The following is a 21622-nucleotide window of genomic DNA, read 5'->3' on the forward strand; positions in this document are numbered from 1 at the left end:
TGATCAATTTTTAAAACATTTAATGAGTCACATATCACAAAAGCAAAGTTTATACAAAAGTAGAATAATTTACTTATATATAGTAACAATCATTCCAAATACAGAGGTATATTGAAGATCACAATATCGAATAAAACATAAATGCTTGACTCTCTTAGGGAATGAATAAGAACTGAGGAGTTTATATTTGTATTTTTATAATTCTTGAGTAAGTCTGAAAATTCAATTCACTAAAAATGTTTTAAATACCATTTTGGAAAATAGGAACATGATTTTGAAATCACTTGGTTTTAAATATATTAAAAGAATAAGAACCTTTTTAGAAAAATTACATTAAAACTCAATTCCTTTTTGAAAATATTTTAGTTTAGAAATCATCTTTTAAATCAAATTCAGATGTTCGAAACATTATTTAAAATTAGAAGTTTCTCTTTAAAACATTATTTAAAAGTCAAAATTTCTCTTTCAATGGTGTAAAAATAATTTTGATAAACTTTAGAAAACGTAAGCTTAAAAACATAACTTTTGACTTCTAAGAACCTACTGAACAAAACTTGCATTGTTACGCATAATTACTTACCATATTTGAATCACTCTGAAAGTCTAGCTGAAACACTCTCCAAATAGTCTGAAAACACTCTTAAATAGGACCTATAATCAACCATGAAAATTATTTAATATCCTTCACAAAATATAAAGCTTATTGAATTACACAAATTGTTTCAAGAGACTTGTACTTTGATGAACCAAATAATAACACTAATGCAAAGCATCTCTACCCGAAAAGATGTTTCCTTGAAGTAATCAAATCTCAAAGACAGTAGCCAATACTTTCTAGACTTAGGATTTAATATACGTCCCAAACGGAAAAAGTAAAGCCTTATACATGAATTAAGCTTTATAACCATGACTTTTGTTCTAGAAAATAAGCTATAGGCAACTAACGTAATAGTGTAAACAATATTCTAGGAAAATACCAATTTTAAACAATCTACACATCATGTTGTCTTTATGTGTTTATACACAAATCATTGTGATTTAGACCAATGACAACTCTAGGAATTTTTTTAGGGGTCATTATAAATTTTTAATAAAAAGAGAACTTGAATATATCAAGTTATCAAAAATAATAATAATAATAATAATAATAATAATAATAATAATAATAATAATAATAATACGTGAAGTTTTACAATTTTATTCTACAAGTTTTCAAATTTTGAATGTTATATGATAGTTCATTATGAATATCTATTGCCAATGTGCGTAGTTATGAGCTTATGACCATTTTATTTTATTAAGTTTGTCTAGCATTTTTATCTTTATATAGTTGTTATTATCTATTTGACTTTGTTTTTATAAAAACATTTTAGACTAAATGACTAATCGCAACTCATTGGCTCTGTATGAATTATTGACACACACAATTACACTTATTCATACATAAAATTATACACTACATGTCTACTTAACCAATCAAATGCTTGAATAGTCACTTACTTTACTATTTTTTTTTTTCTTGAATTTTACTAACTTTATAACAAATAGTTATTATAATATGATAATAATACACACACATGTATATATATATATATATATATATATATAAAACTCTCTCTATTTCCTAATTATTAAATTATATAAAGTTATATTATATTTATATTGTATACGCAAACATCCACACACATCATAATTTACACAAAAAACATTATAACAAAAAGTAATGTATACAATCAATAGTAGACACACTCATACACATATAATATAAATTTATAAAAAAGAATTACACTTACAATTCACAATTCACAAGCACTTAAAAAATATTTGTAATAAGGGTGTGCAAGATTTAAGTCAGAGTGTACAAAAAATTATTTTTAAAAATAAATTAAAGTATTAAACTAACAAAAAAAATTATATATATTGTAAGGTTGAATGTAATCAACCATCTTGTTGGCTTTATTCTGTGTCAAATTTGCTTGTATTTTAACATTTAGTAACCTTGTATTTATGTGGAAATTTTGTAAGGGTAGTGTGTGACAGAGTGTGAAGAAGTGCTCAAGATTGTGCAAAGAAACAGGGACTCGCGGCTGGATCTCGCGGGTGGCTCACGGCTTGCAAGTCGCCAAAAGTTGCACACGTGCCAAGCATGCCAGAAGCTGAAGAGTCACGCCAGCTGTCGCACTACAAGACAAAAGTCCCAGGTTGGCCAGGCCGTTAGCTCGCGGCTTAAACTTGCAACTCAACCAAGTCTCGAGGCCAAGTCGCCAACTTGCCTTGTTTGGTAAAAACTGACGTTTCACATTCTATTCTCACCCTAGTATAAATACCCCTCATTCTCACGAAATGTAGAGAGTTTCTAGAGAGAATTTTGAAAGAGAAACCCTAGAGAAAAACAAGATTGCCTCATCCCTAATTTTCACTAAGAGACTCTTCAAATTCCTCTACTCTCTTCATCTCCATTGATACATCCTTGAGAGGTTCTTGACCAAATCATTTTTTCACCACACCCACGTCAGTGAGAAGGTCTTTTAGTGTTAAGGGAAGCAGTTTGAAAGGGACCAATTGTTATTGGTTGATGCTATGGGTTATAGCGGAATCCGGTAAGTTAGAGAAGAAAAAGGTTCGGCACAGCCTCATTGGAGCAGGAAGCTTGGAGGGCTTAGGTACCTAGGTAGATTAGGATTGGAAGGTTTATTGCTGTTCATGTATCCCAACTACATTTTCTAGTGGATTATTGACCGCTTGGAGGGCGGCGGAGAGGTTTTACGCCGAGAGCTTCAGTTTCCTCTTTGATAACACATCGCATGTTGTCCTTGTGTTTGCATCTCTCTTCCCTTTATCTTTGCCTTATATTTTTGGTTGTGGATGTGATTATATTTGGCTTAGATTGTTTATTAATTCTGTGTTTAACTTATGTTTATGTTCTGCACATTAATTGTTTGATAATAAGCTTGAATTAGTATTTTGTATTTGGAGGTCTAAATGTTCATAGTATTTTCAACGCAATTTAAACATTCAATTGGTATCAGAACAGGTACACTTGTTGTGGTTTAAATACCTAAGTGTGATCCTTGACCCCTTGGTTTATATGCCATGGATTGTTTTTTGTATGCCTCTTTGTATGATTTGGTTGATGATAAATGTAGCATGTCATGTGTTTGTGAAAATGCCTCTATGAGTGTGAATCCTCATGATTGTGATGTCATGTTACATGAATCTTTGGGTGTTGTTGATATTCCAAATGACAAACTCTTGAAGAAAAATGTTAAGAAGTTTCAAAAGAATTTAAACAAGTTATTTTGTGAAAATGATGATTTGATTGCTAAGCTCAATGAATCCAACAAATTGGTTGAGAAATATAAGAAACTTACTGAAAATTCTCTTGAAAAGCTAAAAGAGTTTGAATGTTTGAATATGGACTTGGATGCTAAACTTGTTTTAACTAACAAACTTGTTGATGAGTTAAAATGTGAAAATGAATCTCTTAAGATGTATGCCAAGTGTTTGATTGTTGAACCTATTGCTAAAAAGGATGATAATATATGTTGCAATCATGTTGTGGTACTTAATTTTGTGCCAATGTGTGTTCTACCTCTAAGGACAAATCGGTGTACATTTCTCCACATAAAATAAACCAAAAGGTGGAGAGAAAGGCTATTAAGTCAAAGCCTCCATTTAGGTCTCGACCTAAGGTTTCAGATGGATCTAAGTTTGTTCCAACTTGCCACCATTGTGATGTGATTGGTCATATAAGATCTCAATGTCATAAGTTGAAGAGAGAACAAAACCATGTTGCTAAATCCCTTCCCAAAACACCTAGTAGACCTAAACGCATTGTTTGTCACCATTGTGGTGCCTTTGGTCATCTAAGACCTCAATGCTCTAAGTTTCATGCTTTTAAAAGAATCAAAAGAAAAGAGAAATTTGAGCTTCTTGGAAGTTGTGCTAAAAAGAGTAAACCGGATTTGAGTGAAAATAGCATGTTGTTAAAGAAAATGTTTAATGCTCTTAACTTCTTGACTATGTGCATCTCCGGTTCTCATTCTTCCAACCTTCGTCTTACTTCTCATGAGACACTCATTCCAAACAATCATTCTGTTTGGATGAGGAAGAGTTTCTATGGTTGAGCTTTTGCTCTTTTGGTCCTTGATCTAATTCTTTCGATCTTTGTAGGACCCTTCATGCATTGATTGTCATATCTTCATGCATTTGTGCATTTTGCATTTATTTGTATGCATTGTTTTTGTTTTGATCTTACTTTTATATTTTAGTTTTGTGTGAGTAAAAATTCAAAATCACATAAAAAGTGAAAAATTCAAAAAGCTTGATCGTATATGTTTGTGCACATATTACATGCGAGTTTTGCCTTGTACCTTCGTACAAATGTCTCCTTGACTATATGGATCTTCAGTTCTCATTCTTCCAACCTTCATCTTACTTCTCGTGGGACACTTATTCCAAACAATCATTCCGTTTGGATGAGGAAGGGTTTCTATGGTTGAGCTTTCGCTCTTTTGATCTTTGATCTAATTCTTTCGATCTTTGTAGGACCCTTCATGTATTGATTGTCACATCTTTATGCATTTGTGCATTTTGCATTTATTTGTATGCATTGCTTTTGTTTTGATCTTACTTTTATATTTTAGTTTTGTGTGAGTAAAAATCCAAAATCACATAAAAAGTGAAAAATTCAAAAAGTTTGATTGTATATGTTTATGCATATATCACATGCGAGTTTTGCCTTGTACCTTCGTACAAATGGCTTTATGCATTTACGAGCTTAGCTTGTTCTTTATGCACTTATATCTTTGTGGAAAAAATCTTGACATCTTTGTGTGATTGTTGTAAATCGATCTTTAAGCTTGTCATGAATGATTAGTCAATAGTCTTGTTGGTTTTGAGTTATGCATAGACTTGTACCTATATATCTTCCCACTCTTTATTTTGTTGTTTTTGCTTAAAGAGTTCACCAAATGTAAATCTCCGAATGAAAAGAGATATTGAGCTACAAAAACCTGTCGCACATACTAGTATTTGACTAGGAAAAAGGGAAATCGACTAAAATAAAATGTATGGTGCCCTAAAAAGCCAAAGGCTTGTTCATCAAATTGAAATATCAAAAATTTCAAGCATCAATCTCTAAAATGAGATGTATTGATTCAAAAAGATTAAATGATATGAATTGTAAAGAAGCCAAATGAAAAACTTCAAAGATATGTAATCATTTTCTTGTGAGAGGTCATATATGTTCATTTCTATAATTGAGATAGACCACTTGACTTAGTATTAGTTGTGCATGACTTAATTGAATTGATCATTGAAGCTTCACTCTAGATTAAGGACTATTCCACATTTGATACACACACACAACACACATGCCTAATGCTCAATGAATGCCTTATTCATTTGTTCGATTGTACTTGTTTAAATGTGATGTGTGTGTGCTCAACTATATATGGATCAATCTAAAAATATTTTTGATCATTTTATATGTATTTGGAAGTGATTTTTATCACTCTTTGTGTTCTTGTTGAGTGCTTGCTTTGTTTTTCATTGTTTAAATATGTTCTGTGTTGAAAAACTGGTATCAGAATTTTTCGCGACTCATCTCGCGACTCACCAGTCGCTAAACCCCAGTCGCGAGTTTCATCCAATAGCTTTAGCTACTCACTCGCGACTCGTGAAAATTTTCATGACTCGCCCAGTCGCGAAACGGCCAAAAATAGCTTTTTAAAGGGCTTTTCGTGGGAAACCTTTTTTAAACCTCTCTCATCCTCTCTTAAACCCCTCTTTCACTATTTTTACATCAAAATCCAATCAATTTGAATGATTTTTCATTCCATTAACATCTCTAAGGTAATCATATACTCTTTTCACTGATTTTGATCCTTAGATTATGTTTTGGAGAGTTTTGTACTCTTGGTTGGAATTTTCTTCATAAGGGTTAGGAAAACTTAATTTTTGTCAAATTTTTTGCATGAGATTGGTTTCTTTTGATGATTTGCTTTGGTTATTGGCCCCTTGTGGCAGAAAGATCATGTATTAAGGGTGGTTTTCATGATGTTCATGCATTGTTTTACATTGTTGTTTATAGTGTGCATGCTAAGTGTTTGATAAAATGCCTCTTAGGCATTTTCTCACTTGTTTGGACTCCGATGAGTACCAAACTTTGGGGTTTCTCATGTTTCCTCATTAGGAACATGTTTGGTTCATTGGTTGTGTCCTTATCACACCTTGCCCCACATGTGCATTTTCCATGCATTGGTCATGCATTGCACATTGCCACATCTTGCACACACCTTGCTACCCCTGTCATGTATTGGTTCATACATTATTTCTTTATCCTAGCACGTCATGTTTTAGGATTGAGCTTCATTTTCTCATTCATCTTGCATCCCTCATGCATTATTGCACCCCTCATGCATCATTATAATTGTTCATACTTTCATCTCTTGCCCTTGTTTCTCCTTGACCCTTTGTCTATTCATGACAAAAAGGGGGAGAGTATACTCTAGAGAGTATACCGGAGAGTTTTTGTCATTTCTATATGACCCTTGTGCACATTCTTAGGGAGAGAAATTCTATTTCTCATGCACATTTGTAGGGGGAGAGATATTCCATAAGGGAGATGCATATACCAAGAGGGAGAAGACTTTAAGTTAATAAGAAAACTTTGTTTTGGTGTTTTGTGTATGATCAAGTTGCTCACATGTTTCACATCTTGTTCTTGATCGCAATTTTACTTGTTTCATTATACTTGTCCATTTATTACTTGCTTTATCTTGAGGGTCTAATGTGTTTTGTGCAAGTGTTTCAGGTTACATGTATATATGTTCCAAGTTCATCACAACTCCTATGATTCATGATAGGGAGAGTGATATGATAAGGGAAGTACTTTTTACTGTTTGTACTTGCTACCTTTGTAGATTTTTAAGGTTTTTGTACCCATGTTGCTTTTGTAAGTTTTTATTACATGTATATATGTTCCAAGTTCATCACAACTCCTATGATTCATGATAGGGAGAGTGATATGATAAGGGAAGTACTTTTTACTGTTTGTACTTGCTACCTTTGTAGATTTTTAAGGTTTTTGTACCCATGTTGCTTTTGTAAGTTTTTATTACATGTATATATGTTCCAAGTTCATCACAACTCCTATGATTCATGATAGGGAGAGTGATATGATAAGGGAAGTACTTTTTACTGTTTGTACTTGCTACCTTTGTAGGTTTTTAAGGTTTTTGTACCCATGTTGCTTTTGTAAGTTTTTAGGGTTTGTTTCTATGCATACTTGTAGGCTTTTATGGCTTGTACCATGCTTATGTAGCCTGTATGCTTTGTTGCTTTGTACTTCAAGTTAAATGTTAAGCATTTTCCTTAAGTACTTTCACTCTTGAGTCCTCGTAGGATTTTATTCCTAGATGCATATACTTCATGTATTGTGCATTGGTTGAGTGTTAGTCATTCAAGTGATTTGCTTTGTGCTTATCGGCTTAAATGTCCTGATGTTCATTCCAAGTGAGAATGAACGTTGTGATCACTTTCTTATAGTGATTGTTTGTTTGGTTAAGCCATGGTTTATTACTTTATTCCATTTTTGCTTGATCACATTATGCTTGTTCCATATGCATTACAAGTTTTCTGCATACAATGATCTTGTTGTGTTATTGTGTTTCAGGAGATGTTTTGATTTATGGTTCAAGAGCTACACATATTCTAGAGTTAGGTGTGAGTGAGTTTTCCAACTGTTCCTAACTCACGCGTTTAGTCTAGAGTTTGTTTTAGGGTATTGTCACGAAATAACCAAAGGGAGAGATTGTAAGGTTGAATGTAATCAACCATCTTGTTGGCTTTATTTTGCGCCAAATTTGCTTGTATTTTAGCATTTAGTAACCCTGTATTTAGGTGGGAATCTTGTAAGGGTAGTGTGTGAGAGAGTGTGAATAAATGCTCAAAATTATGCAAAGGAACAGGGACTCGCAACTGGATCTCGCGGGTGGCTCGCGGCTTGCAAGTTGCCAGAAATTACACATGTGCCAAGCATGCCAGAAGTTGAAAAGTCGCACCAGCTGTCGCACTACAGGACAAAAGTCCCAGGCTGGCCAGGCCGTTAACTCGCGAATTAAACTCGCAACTCAACCAAGTCTCAAGGCCAAGTCGCCAACTTGCCCTGTTTGGCAAAAACTGACATTTCACATTCCATCCTCACCCTAGTATAAATACCCCTCACTCCCACGAAATGTAGAGAGCTTTCAGAAAGAATTTTGAGAGAGAAACCCTAGAGAAAAATAAGATTGTCTCATCCCCAATCTTCACTAAGAGACTCTTCAAATTCCTCTACTCTCTTCCTCTCCATTGATACATCCTTGAGAGGTTCTTGACCAAATCCTTTTCTCACCACACCCACGTCTGTGAGAAGGTCTTTTGGTGCTAAGAGAAACAGTTTGGAAGGGACCAATGGTTATTGGTTGATGCTATGGGTTATAGCGGAATCCAGTAAGTTAGAGAAGAAAAAGGTTCGGCGCAGCCTCGTTGGAGCAGGAAGCTTTGAGGGCTTAGATACTTAGGTAGATTAGGCTTGGAGGATCTATTACTGTTTATGTATCCCAACTACATTTTCTAATGGATTATTGACCGCTTTGAGGGCGGCGGAAAGGTTTTACGCCGAGGGCTTTGGTTTCCTCTTCGATAACACATCGCGTGTTGTCCTTGTGTTTGCATCTTTCTTCCCTTTATCTTTACCTTATATTTTCAGTTGTGGATGTGATTATATTTAGCTTAGATTGTTTATCAATTCTGTGTTTAGCTTATGTTTATGTTCCGCACATTAATTGTTTGATAATAAGCTTGAATTGGTATTTTGTATTTGGGGGTCTAAACGTTCATAGTGTTTTCAACGCTATTTGAACATTCATATATATATATATATATATATATAACTTCTTTTTTTTTTTTTGAAGTCAAGGGTTCATTTGAACCCCTGAATAGACTGTAGCAACACCCCTAATTTGAACCTTGATTGATTAACTACCTGGTTAATATGTGAACCAATTGTTTAAAAATAGGTAGTTAAGGCATTTAGGGATATAAACTGTAACTTTCATAGTTGTTTGCTATGTATTGGTAAAAAATTACTTGAAGATTTTTTTTTTTTTTTTAAATGATAGAATTTGAATTTATAACATTTGCTTCATAATAATTGTCATTTATCATTAAAACAAGACACTTTGACTTTGAATTTATAAAAAAATTACCTGAAGAAAGTCATGCTCTACTTTTGGTATAACCTTTTCTATATAGGACTTCACTTCATCAAATGGACCATATAATGGCAAAGACATACTACTTGACATAATATCTTCATTACTGGTTGATTTTTTTTTTTTTTTACAACTTAAAGAAATATGTAAATGTTATTTGTGAATCATGACTATTACATAAACCCATTACTTTTTATATACTAAGCATAAGTCGCATTAAGATTCTAGCAAAAGTTAGTGCCACAAAACTGGAGCCCATAGACTTTAATTATTGACTCACAAAAATATTCTTCTAACAAGCGGAAACGACTTTATTGAAAACTTTGGTTTTTATATCTTAGTATAACAATCTAGATGATAAACATTTACTCTCCTACAATTGTATTCCACAATCTCCAGTTCCGGACACAATCATGGGTCTGAAATCTTCATTTCAAGACACAGTTGCACCATTGGTCTTGACTCTTGAGGGAGAGTGTTAAGACTCAACCCAAGATTAATGCCTGTACCAGCAAGGAATCATTTTGTAGCAAAGATTCAAAGTTAAGCTACACGACGTGAAGATACAGTGTCGTTTCACTTAAATGCTAACAGTGGACTTAATGATCCATGAGAGACTCACGTGCCATTAATCCAAATTTGTTAGTTAGTTGCTGATCTAATTCTCGTGTAACACTTCCAGTAGTTGATTAAATTTCCGGAAGTTAGTTTTAGATATTTTGGATTCAATTAAGCTCTGTTCTGGAATTTTATTTATTTATTTTTTTTTGGAGAAAGATGTTCTGGAATATAAATACAAAGAAAATTGTAATTAACTATACATTTCAAAGTCTTAAAAACCGGACAGGCTGGTTCATCCGAGAATTGGGCACCAATTCAGTCCGGTAAAAGATCAGTATAAAACCGATAAGAACTAGTCAAAAATCAGTAAAAACTGGAAAAAATCGGAATTCAGAACCTAAAATAGTTATTGGCCGAATTGGTTTTTAAAAGGAAAAAAATGAAAAACTAACCCTCTAACTTTCACATTTTTTATTTCAATCCTCTAACTTTTATTTTTGTCATTTCAGTCTTCTAACTTTCAATTTTTGTTGATGTAGGACTCCATTACAATTCAGTTAGTGGCTACCATTAGAACTCCTGAAATGATGCCGTTTTGCTTTTTTTTTTTTTTTTTTTTTTTTTTAAAAAAAAAAAAAAAAAAAAAAGGAATGAAGTAAAAGAAGAAAGAGGAGAAGAAATGAAGTCTGAGATAAGTAATGTAGTGTGGTAGTTGTAGAATTGTAGTGTTCAGTAATGTATACGTTCACACGTGAACTAGAATGTGTTTACATGAGTTAATTAGCTAGCATATGTACTGTAACTAATCCCATGTAGTTTGGGATATTTTAGGCCTTACTCTGTTTTTGTATTTAGTCTCCATTTTACTTGTACAGTTTCATTCATTCAGTTTTGTAAAATCAGTTCGGTTAAAAGAAAGTTTCAGCTTCTTTCAACTCTTTGTCATTTTGCACATTCACATTTGTCATGAACGACATGGAAATTTTAGAGAGTTCATCTGTCAAGCTATTGTGACTATTAACGAGAGGAAAAAAAAAAAAATCTTGTGAGAGAGAGCCTAACAGGCAAGAGGATAGCAACAATTCTGTGAGAGCTATTCGGGACTTTTAATTTTTATAGCATTGCGTAGGTAAATGAATAGTTATTATAGTAATTTTGATAATAAATGGCTATTCTTCATTGTAAAAGAACAACTGTTCCAAAGTAATAGTTACTCCTTGTAATAAAAGAAAAACCAAATAGTTGAATATTGTTACATTATAGGGTTTATCATAGTGTATCAAATGTCAGAGACGAAGCTAGGATTTCAATTGAGAGGAGCTAAAGTAGTAACAAGAAAAATTTAGGAAAATTCAAAATAACATTCATTTAGTATTAACAAACTATGAACAAGCGAAAAGACACGAAAGATTTATTACTTAATACAAGATTTATTGTTGTTGAAATGAATTATAGTTGCTAGGTATAAAAAGAATGCAAGAAAAAAAAAATCCAAAGTCAATTTTTGCTAAGATTAAAGATTGTTGTTAAGATTGATTATTATTGCTAAGTTAATTATTTATGTCTAACAATGTTCTTTGTCTCTTTAATATAAAATGCTAAACTAAAGATAAATGCTCATATATATTTATCAAATATTCAACAAGCCAGTAATCATTAAAGGTGCTGAAAATCAAATGCTTAAGCAACCATTAGGAACTAGTAATGATACGTACACAAATTTTGGGAGGGAAATATAAATATTTAGAGAAAAGGAGATAAAATTTTGGTTGTTTCTAACGAAATACTTGATACGTAATAAGAATAAAAGATGACAAATGGATAAAGTTTAGATTTGACGGAGGAAATTTTGATCTCTGGGAACTTTTTGGATTTGATTGAGGAAATCTTGACCTCTAAAAACCAAAACGATCCAATTTGATTAAACTTCTTAGATATCTTTATTCAATAATACTTGACTGGTTTTATACAGTTGCTACAACTTAACAATCGAAAAATAAGGACTCCACAACTTTTACAGTCTTAAAACAAAGAACTGCGCCTACAACATGAGTTACAATGACTCAACTACCCAGCCTATTTTAACTTTAACAACTGAAAACAAATTACAACGTTACAATAAATAAAAGTTAATAACAACAATAGCAAGTACCAAATCCTAACGTTAATAAAACATTAGTAAATAAACTAAATTACTAATGACACATATTATTTCTTACATCACTTAGTTGTTGGGTCCTATTATTTCTCATCATCTCAACTCTTCTAGTGTTACCCGTATGGACCTGAACTACACAAACACACGTCCCCTTCATAGAAAACCACACTCCTACAATTACTCTAAGAGACCCATAATTTCAAATACATGTACGTATCAAGTAACTAACCAACTTTATTAACTATTTTAGTATCTACTCTAATTACTTTATTTACTCTCTTAAGTAACCAGACAAGCTCTAATTTAGGGATTTTTTGTTGAAATTTTTAGTAAATGTGTTGGGAAATTTAGACTCCGGTTGATAGAATTAACAAGTTTTAAACTCAAGTTATTAATTAGATCTATTATGAATAATCCTTATTCAAACAAACAAACATCAATATCATGCACAACGGAATAATAAATAAGACAAAATATGATGATCCAGGAAAACTAATGAAACAAACTAGTTTTATAGTAAAAAACCTGAGGGGAAACCTTCCCAAAAAGCTATCCACTATAATAAAGAGAAGTTTTAGATCTAGTACAAAATCTTTATCCCTAGACTCTACAATCCCAGTAGATGAACTTACAGTAAAAACCTTCTATCGTTTCCGAACCTCTAAACTCTTTAATATATGAACGCTCCAACCATAATCACAATTGGAGCCTTCAACTAACTTCAAGAACCTCTTGAAGGTTTTTCTCACAGTAGCAAGTCCATGGTGGTTGTTATGACTTCTGTTAGGACATATGTGATTTAATGTTAAGAACAAATATCAAATTAGAATTGCCTAATCCTTTGACAAAACGCACTTTACTTGCAATTTGGTAGATCTAGGATGTGTTTAATGCTTCAAAAAACAAGGTTTTAAGAATAAGTGTTAAAGCCATGCAAGTCTGTTCAAGAATCAAGTGAAGAAGTGTTGGATTTTAAAACTCGACAGCTAGTATCTATCGAGGTTTGAAAAGGTGTTGAAGCCTGATACTCGATAGCTAGCTTGACAGATATGCTATCTATTGAGATTTATGAAAAACGGATTTTTAGCTCTGATTTTCATCCAATCCGTGTGTATATGTTTGAGTTTTCTTTTCTCACAACCCTAAACATATATAAGGATTATTTTAAGGGCTGTAAAAGGTTTCGTGAGTGTGAAAGCAAAGTTGTGTTAATTCAAATTGTGATCAGAGACAGAATTTGCCCTAATTCATCTTTCTCTTGAAGAAGCTGGTGTGTTTGTACACCGTAGGATTTTGTGACTAAGGAGCTTTGTGATCTTTATCATGTGATGAACTGAAGAACTTTGCAACCAACATCTTTCTCAAGTTGGTGAGTAAGTCGCGTACTAGGATTCGCGCATCGAATTGGTTAGTCACGTATTGAGAGTCGTGCATTGAAAGGAAAGATTGTCACTACAGAACAAGTCCAATTGAGTATTGGGGTAAAGGTTCAATTATAGGTTGGTATAAGGTCACGTACTGGGATCCGCGCATCGAATTTGTTAGTCACGTACTGGGAGTCGTGCATTGAAAGGAAAGATTGTCACTACAGAACAAGTCCAATTAGGTATTGGGGTAAAATTTCAATTATAGGTTGGTATAAGGTCAGGTACTGGGATCCGCGCATCGAATTGGTTAGTCACATACTGGGAGTCATGCATTGAAAGGAAAGATTGTCACTACAGAACAAGTCCAATTGGGTATTAGGGTAAAGGTTCAATTATAGGTTGGTATAAGGTCGCGTACTAGGATCCGCGCATCGAATTGGTTAGTCACGTACTGGGAGTCGTGCATTGAAAGGAAAGATTGTCACTACAGAACAACTCCAATTGGGTATTGGGGTAAAGGTTCAATTATAGGTTGGTATAAGGTCGTGTACTGGGATCTGCGTATCGAATTGGTTAGTCACGTACTGAGAGTCGTGCATTGAAAGGAAAGATTGTCACTACAGAACAAGTCCAATTGGGTATTAGGGTAAATGTTCAATTATAGGTTGGTATAAGGTCGCGTACTGGGATCCGCGCATCGAATTGGTTAGTCACGTATTGGGAGTCGTGCATTGAAAAGAAAAATTGTCATTACAGAACAAGTCCAATTGGGTATTAGGGTAAAGGTTCAATTATAGATTGGTATAAGGTACTGGGATTCCTTTACTTGTAATTGCTTGTTGTGATAATAGTGAATTCTCGAGAGTGGTGACCTTAAAATCACCCGATAGGGTTTTTGCCGTGTAAGTTTTTCCCATTCGTAAACAAATCACCATGTCAATAGATGGCTTATGATGTCCTTTAAATATAGATTCAAACGGATTTCAATTCGAGTTTCAAATGAATAAGTTATGGGTTTTTTCACATTGCTAATCCACGAAGCTTGATCAATCGAGCTACTATCGAGAACAAAATCTCGATAGATCGAGCTACTATCAAGCTTCTATCGATGAGACAGTAAGTTTTGAGCTTCTATCGAAAGGTATCGAGTTGCTATTGAGGTACACGTTGAAAATGTGTTTTCTTGAGCAAACTTTGTGTTTTCAACTTACTCTTTCACTACAACTTTAAGACAAATCAAAACTCAATAGAAGGCACATAATTTGACATAGTTGACAATACTAAAACACATGATCCTAACAAAATGTTTGAGCCTACATGTGCCGGTTGTTTAATTTTTGTTGTTATTTGATTACCTTTCCTTGTTTCATGAGGTCAAGGATGTTGATAAGGGAGCCAAGTTCAATGATCTGGCGCATTTATGAGCAAGTTCAAGGTGAGGGAGTACTCATGGTATTTTTAAGTGAGAGAAAAGGGATATATTGAAAAGTTCTATTACCATAACTAATTTTAGCTCATTTTTACATTTATATGATATGTAGCTAAGTGTGAGTGGTGGAAAAAAAAAATGTCCGTTTTATATGAAATTGATAAGCAACTAGTCATAATTTACCACATAAATAGTTGTAAAAATGGGCGTAAAAATAGTTATGATTTTAGAATAACTTAGGATACATTGTCTTTTCTTTATGAGTCAGCAACAAAAGGTTACTTAGGTTGTGTTTGGTTTGACGTAAAAAAATTTTCAACCATAAAATATTTTTAGGTGAAAATATTTTTTGAAAAAGAAAAATATTTTTAAGTGTTTAGTTGCATTCTTCAAAATATTCTAGAAAATATTTCAAGTATTTAGTTGTGTTCTTGAAAATGTTATGGAAAACAAAATTTTCACTACTTTCCTACGTTTTATTATCTCCCAAGCAAATATATAATAAAAAAAAGAAAATTTTTGATCAATAAAATAGTGATTGGGAACTGGCAGCGGACAGTATAGGTTAATTAGGTTCATGAGTTTTGGGTGAAGCAAAAAATGGTTTACAGAAAATGAAAATGTAAACCAATTTCCGCCATGGCTATATTTAGTTTGAAGGAAATTGATTTCTAGAAAATAATTTCCGCATTTACCGACGTTAGGTTCAACAATGTCCCAAAGATCTTGAGCCGTCAAATAGTTTTTAACTTGATCACTCCAATCCAAATAATTGTCTTTGTCAAGAACTTCAGCGACAGCAGACCTTGTTTCCATGTTTAATCTGTTTAGATATATATCCACACGCTGTCAGGGGCATATATATATTGATGAAGAACATTGATAAAAGTTAGAACTATAATATTTTCTATCGTTTGATATGTAGCTGCTTGGTTGACTTCCATAAGCTATTTATGTATAATTTCCATATGGTATAATCTGGCATCTGGGGTTCTTTCATGATGGCTCCAGTCCTGTGAGTTTTGTATGCAGCACAATATATAGGCTAGGAAGCACGGGTGCGTTTTGGGACTCGGGTGCGGGTGCGGGTGCGGGTGCGGGACTCGGCAATTTTTGAAAAAGGTGGGTGCGGGTGCGGCGGGACTCGGCGATTAAAAAATTATTAAAAATATTAATGCTTAGCTTTTGTTTCTTTATTGATTTTTTTTTTTTTTTTTTTTTAAAATTTGTTATGAAGTTCTTTTATTATTTTTCTTTGGAGCTATATTTCAGGTAAATGCCTGTTTCTTTTCTTTTGTTTCTCAACCACTTGGTCTTTGTTACTACGTATATGCAAGAATGTTCTACAATCAAATGCCAAATTGATGGTTCCTTGGTGAAAGTATACTTTTCAGAGAGTGTTGGTTCCAAGTGTTGGATGCTTACTTTTACTCTTATTTTTTTTGGTTTATTACCAGAGAGGCTTTGTTGAGGCCCATGATGGTGATGGTTTACTAGAAATATTTGGCCTAAAGCAAGGGTAGCATGCATCTTTTGTTATGTTTGAACTCATCTCTGCCAAACACATTGCTTAGGTGCAGTATCAAACTTGAAATTCTTATTGTTTATGCTATCGTGTAAAGTTCTGACTGCTCAAGTGCTAACATGTAGCCTTGTGTAAACTCGAAATTCTTATTCGACGTTTGTGGAAATTAAGAGAGTCCCTTTTCAGTCAGCTATGATCAGTGGAGAGTGATATTGGTGCCTTGTGTTCCATTTAGGTATAGCTGGGATTCATGTAAAGCAGGCAAATTACCTGAGGGCTTGTATTGTAAATTATATTTCAGTGCATCAGTAACAGTGTATTTGTTGTTGTATCAAAATCAATTATTAGTCAAAATCATAAGTTGATGGAATTTATTGTCCTTATGTCAATTAAAATTACATTATTTCACTTTTATTTTTGTCATTCCTGTTTGGATTGAGTTTTATGCCTCCTTTGTTATATAATGTTGTGAAGTGCTGCTTATCTTTGTGGCATGAATATTTTGTAGCAGACGTTGCAACATGAATATTTTGCAGCAGAAGATGCAGATGAATAGCAACTTGGATAACCTAGTTAGAGTGGTTCCTTTATGTCATTGTGATGCAGATGATAATTAGCTTGTAACAAACATTGCTTTTAAGGATGGGATTTGAATAATAAAGCATTTATATTATTTTCAAAGTTCTCCCCTCCATGTCTAGTACAAATTCTTTTAACTTCAAAATACATATGCAATGTGAATTTGTAAATTCTTATAATTTCAAAATACTTAATGTAATGTGAGTTTGTATCTTCATTGCCGACTATTATTGACTTTATTTTTAAGAATTCTTGGATTTGGTTATTAGGTTAATTACAGGGTAATTCCCTTGGTCATGACTATGAAGCAAGACCATTAACCATAATAACACAATTCTCACATTTACTTTCTATACCATATTGGGGAAAAAAAATCATGGAATTCAACAAATCTTCTAAATGAATTTAAAGGTTATTACATTAGAATTGGACAATTTCACATAAAAAAAAGTGTTACCATAATATGCACTCCAAATGCTTCCAAAAGTTACAAGAGACTAAAATAAAATCAGACATTCTTTTCGCTCAAAAATCATATACATTACAAGAATAAGTGTTTGTTGAGGTGCAAAATAATTAAATAGCCACAAAAATAGGCCCAAAAAGAAAAGATATGAAAAAGACCTTAGGCCCATTTCACACAAAAAAAAAAAAAAGAGAGAAAGAGAATAAAGGATGGGCTCTCACAATAAAGGAAAGGAAGGAGAAAAGAAAGAAAAAGAAAGGAGTCCAGAGGACCTGATTCAGAGGTCCACGAAGAAAGGGGCCCAAGAAAACAGATAAAGGAAACAGCAAGCCAAAGCAAGCCCAGAAGGAAGACTTGGGTCGGGACGCCCAGAAACAATACCAGAGTCAGAGGATCCCCGGACGCGTGAGGAGAAATTAAAGCAAATTTGATAAGAAAAAAGACAAAAAGGCACGCTGGGAGACTCTCATTTGAAGAAAGACAGAAGATAAAGATGCAGGAGATTTGGTCCCAACCATTTGAAGAAAAAAGATAAAGAAAGTACACCTGGGAAAGCTGGGAAAGTTAGAGCAAGAAAAGCCAAAGCGCCTCAGGTCAACCAACGGGAAATCTAGAAATGGGAAGCAAGCTGGGAAACTTTCATCCGGTCGCAGCAAAAAGAGAAGAGCTATGAGAAAAAAGGAAACGACATGTCCCTGGAACAACCAGGCGCTGAACCAACTTCAAAGGGCAAAAAAGAAAATTGGTAGTACCCCTAGGAGCCCGCCACTGTGCTATAAAAAGGGGGGAAAGGAAAAAGATGAAAAGTCAATTTTGGAGGCTTAGATCATTCGTTAGGACACTTAGAGCTATTTCTCTAAAGTCTCAAAAAGATATAGAAGAGACTCTGTTAAACCAAAGGGAAAACAGAGGAACCTGTTCCCGGGATCCCAGAGACAGCCACTACATTACACGCTCGGATTCAACGAATTCAAACTTTGCAAGTCTTTGAAGCTTGAATGGCTATCAAAGTCCGTAATTTTTTAACTCACTTGAACCTTGCACCATGTTTTTAGTGAGCTTTGTAATCACAGTTTTAAAAAAAAAACTAATGGAACATACCTCACCAATCGGAGGATCCCTAACATGTTCTTTGCATTATATTTCATTTATTATGCATTTCCTTTACTGTTAAACGTTATTCAATACAAATACTTTTTCTTTTAGTTGTTTGTAATTGTAGGAAGCTTGTTTCTGTGCACAAATCTATTCTTAATTCAGCCTGTTAGCTGCGGAGAATTGATCCCAGTCCACCAAGAACCTCTCACACGGCCCAGGATCCTTGGGTCATAGTGCTAAAAAAAGCACTCTCACAGTGTTCTCATGACAATTTTTTTATGGGCACCATTGCAATTCCTGTTTCAAAGTAGAGAACAACTGTAATAATAAGTTTTGCTTGTCTTCAACTATATTAAAAAATACCTTATGAACTCTCTTAGTTCATAGTGGCCATTGCCCATGTCTTATTTTTGTAACTTTTCTATGTGGTTGACAATCTAATTTAAAGAAAAATAAATAAATAAAATGTATAAAGTAAGTAATCCTTGAGAATGAGAAACTGAGCATATAAAATTTGTACATAACTTTACATGGGCTCCAAGTCAAATTTGAGTAAATCTGTAAGTACAAAAAGTAGTTTCTTTCAAACTAAAGCAATCTAAAAACAAATTCACTTTGCAAGATGAAAACCGAAAAGTAAAAACAAAGTATTCCTAAAAGTATAATTGTTTCCACAAATGAAAGCATCATCAGACTTATTTTTTAGCTATCCATTGAAATATCCTTCTAGATTTTTGAAGTTGTGAAACCTTTCTCTCCACCTCTGCTCATTTTGCTTCTCTAAAGTCTGAACTTCTTCTGCATAATGATTGAATATCAAAACTAAATAATGTATGAATATAATATATTTATATATATATATATATATTCATCACACGATTAATACAAAATAGCATAAGTGAAATTTACAGTTATTAATAAACATCACAGGTGAACTCCAATATGTCTAAGCACTATCAATAACATTGTCCAAGAATGAGTTATGATAATTAAATCAAGCTTTTCTAATGGTAATAAGCAAGTTTCAAGAAGGACTATACCAAAATTCTTTAAAAATGACAATCTTTTCATTGGGGAATTTTATCAAACAATCGGAGTATAGAAGGAATAAGCCAGGGTTGTAAAGTCAATTGGCCATGAATTCTAAAATACCCAGTACAAAAATAATTCAAGACAAGTCAGTCCATCAAATACTAACCATAATCATCAAAGAGATCAACATGAGTATCAAAGGAAATCAAAGATAAGCAAACACAAATAAAAATTTAAATAATAAACAATTAAGAATACCTATGGCAGAAAATTTTGTGGGAGAAGAAAATCTAGAAATTTCATCTAACCAACAAAAAGGGAAAGTGGACTCACCCATTCATTGCTTGAATCTTGGAGCAAGCAATATCATCCTTGTTGGAGGAACAATATACCTCTCAGGTCATCTTTTGATACTGCCGTGTTTGGCAGAGATGAGTTCAATCATAACAAAAGATGCATGCCACCCTTGCTTTAGGCCAAATATTTCTAGTAAACCATCATCAGCACGGGCCTCAACAAAGCCTCTCTGGCAATAAACCAAAAAAAAAAAAGAGTAAAAGTAAGCATCCAACACTTGGAACCAACACTCTCTGAAAAGTATACTTTCACCAATGAACCATCAATTTGATATTTGATTGTAGAACATACTTGCATGTACGTATTAACAAAGACCAAGTGGTTGGGAAACAAAAGAAAAGAAATAGGCATTTACCTGAAATATAGCTCCAAAGAAAAATAATAAAAGAACTTCATAACAAATTTATTAAAAAAAAAATCAATAAAGAAACAAAAGCTAAGCATTGCCTCCTTTCCTTTCTAAAGGGAGGAGGTGCAATTTGAGTACAACAGATGCATTTCCATAAGAAAATATATCCCTGAAAAGGGCTGATAAGCTACATATATTTACTTGCGAATTCCAGTAATACTCTTACAAGTACTTAGGCTTTAAATAAATGGAAACTACTAAATCAATAATAGATTCACTGCAAAATAGCAAATACTTCACTCAAAAAAAAAAAAAAAAAAAAAAAAAATCTTATAGCACTGCAAAATAAGGATTTGGCTTTGTCTCAGAAAGTTGGACAAGGATTTGGTAAGTTGTGGCCTAAGAAGCATTTAACCAAACACTTTATATGCAATAAAAAAAATCATTCCACGACCTATGCTTTATATAATGACTCAGCAGCCACAAGTTACTTCACAAAATTACAAATCCAACACCCAATTGGGTAACAATTGCAAATGCAAATCACATTACAATCAAAACCCCAAACAGTAGACTTATCCCAAAAATATGAGATTCAAATCATCAATAATTACAGTATAAGAAATTTCCACAAGAGATGATTTAAAAAAAATTGCACTCACCGTTTATGCCTTTACAGATGGCTATACCCGTGAATGAGGCTTAAAGCAATGGATTAGAAGAGGAAAGAGCTTGATAAGGACCATACAGAGGAGAGTCCAGAAGGGCTTCGTTTTCGTTTGGGCTAGATCGGTTTCGTTTTGAATGAATATCGAAACGGCATCAGAGAACGAACTGAACAAACCACGGCAAGGTGGCCTCACAGTGAACTTCCACGATGCTGACGGAGATGAGAGAGGAATAGTCCATGGTACTTGAGCCGCTGTTCATGAGAGAGGAAGAGGGGAATCGTATGTGAGCCTGAGAGAAGGAAGGAGCGCCCGTTTAAAATTAAAAGTGAAACTAAAAATTTCTTAACATTAACAAACGTTAACAGAGCAACCTGAGCTGGTCCCGCTAAAGTTAGCAAATTATTATGTGTTGGGAATTTTTTTTCTAAATAACAACAAATATTAAAAAATTTAGTTAGGTGTCACGTTTTAAAAGAATGTAGAAAACTAGCATCTCGAGTGTCTAAAACTCGAGTTCCAAGATAAAAATCGAGTTTTTAAGTCTCGATTTGTAAGCGCATAAGTGTGATGTGGAAAAAAATCCACGTGGAAATCGAGTTTTAAAGACTCGAGTTCCATAAACGCCGTTATAGAGCTTAAAAACGTCACTATAGGGCTTAAAAATGGAGTTAGGGCATCTCGAGTGTCTAAAACTCGAGTTCCAAGATAAAAATCGAGTTTTTAAGTCTCGATTCGTAAGCGCATAAGTGTGATGTGGAAAAAAATCCACG

General features: G+C 33.5%; 2 long non-coding RNA genes across 2 annotated transcripts; one reads left to right on the forward strand and one right to left on the reverse strand.

Annotated features, from left to right (window-relative positions):
• Positions 1-15954: 15954 nt before the first annotated feature.
• LOC136069022 (uncharacterized) lies at positions 15955-16727 on the forward strand. The gene is made up of 2 exons (XR_010630309.1): positions 15955-16349; positions 16426-16727. It is a non-coding gene; the product is annotated as an uncharacterized LOC136069022 (long non-coding RNA).
• A 2195-nt stretch (positions 16728-18922) lies between these two features.
• On the reverse strand, positions 18923-21233 carry LOC112000094 (uncharacterized). Its single transcript, XR_002881679.2, has 3 exons — positions 20844-21233; positions 19809-20001; positions 18923-19241 (listed from the first exon to the last, which is right to left on the reverse strand). It is a non-coding gene; the product is annotated as an uncharacterized LOC112000094 (long non-coding RNA).
• Between the last annotated feature and the right edge of the window lie 389 nt (positions 21234-21622).

Source organism: Quercus suber, unplaced genomic scaffold (assembly GCF_002906115.3).
Source record: "Quercus suber isolate HL8 unplaced genomic scaffold, Cork oak 2.0 scaffold_148, whole genome shotgun sequence".
NCBI classification, from domain to species: Eukaryota; Viridiplantae; Streptophyta; class Magnoliopsida; order Fagales; family Fagaceae; genus Quercus; species Quercus suber.